Below are 844 nucleotides of genomic sequence, written 5' to 3'. Positions count from 1 at the left end.
CCCGGAGGTGGAGGAAGGAGAAGGAGGGGCCCTATAAAGAGACAGTCGGGAACTTCCCCCCACCCCAGCCCCCGAGTCGCCGCCTGACCTCGGGGAGGAAGCGGCCCCGCCGCCGCCGTTGTCGTCGTACCCTCTTCCCTCCGCCTCTAACAGCGCCCGTCCCCCCTCTCACTCCCTCCTCCCACTTCCCGAGCCCCTCGGCGTGTCTCGGCCACGCTCCGCGCCACTGAAACAAAGGAAAGAATCAGGGAGCGGAGGCGGTCGCGCGAGCTCAGGCCCCCGGGCTTCCTCTCGCTCGCGCGCCCGGTTCCGGCGCAGCCAACGGCACCTGGGCGCTGTGGAGGAGACGGCGCCTGAGGAGGAGGAGGCACCGCTGGTGCTGCCACTACCGCCATTGCTGCCGCCGCCGGTACTCCCGTTCCTGCTGGTGGACGCGAGCTCCGCCCGGGACCTGCCCCGCCGCACGCGCCTCGCCTGACCCGGGAGTCGCCGCTGCCTCCGCTGCCGCGCGCCCTCCTTCACCGCCTCTCCTCTTCCAAGCCGTCGCGGAGGCCGAGCCGGCCGCCCTCTCCGCCTCCTGCAGCTTCTTCTCACTCCATCTTCTTCTGGGTTTTTCTGTCGCCTGGAGCCCACCCCGTAAGTGAGGAGTTGACCAGTTTACTGAAAGTGGGGGGGTGGGGGGAGGGTCGCACCTTGGTCGATGCTTTGTATAGGCTTTGCCTTGGGGGGAGGGGGAATTGGACGGTTAAGGGGGGGGCGGTAATGCGTTGCCGGTAGGGTGAACGGGCGGTCCAGAAGAAAGTGCTTTAGGGCCTTCCATATATGGGGCGAGAACTGGGGGGGG

General features: G+C 68.1%; 1 protein-coding gene across 1 annotated transcript in view; it reads left to right on the top strand.

Moving 5' to 3' along the window:
• Positions 1–345: 345 nt before the first annotated feature.
• ZFAND5 (zinc finger AN1-type containing 5) overlaps positions 346–844 on the top strand; it is a 17,039-nt gene continuing 16,540 nt past the window's right edge. Inside the window, exon 1 of the mRNA XM_044659481.1 lies at positions 346–636. The gene's annotated coding sequence lies outside the window, so the exon portion shown is untranslated. The remainder of the gene's footprint in view (positions 637–844) is intronic.

Source organism: Gracilinanus agilis, chromosome 1 (assembly GCF_016433145.1).
Source record: "Gracilinanus agilis isolate LMUSP501 chromosome 1, AgileGrace, whole genome shotgun sequence".
In the NCBI taxonomy this organism is placed as follows: Eukaryota; Metazoa; Chordata; class Mammalia; order Didelphimorphia; family Didelphidae; genus Gracilinanus; species Gracilinanus agilis.
This window is presented reverse-complemented; position numbering and strand designations above follow the sequence as displayed.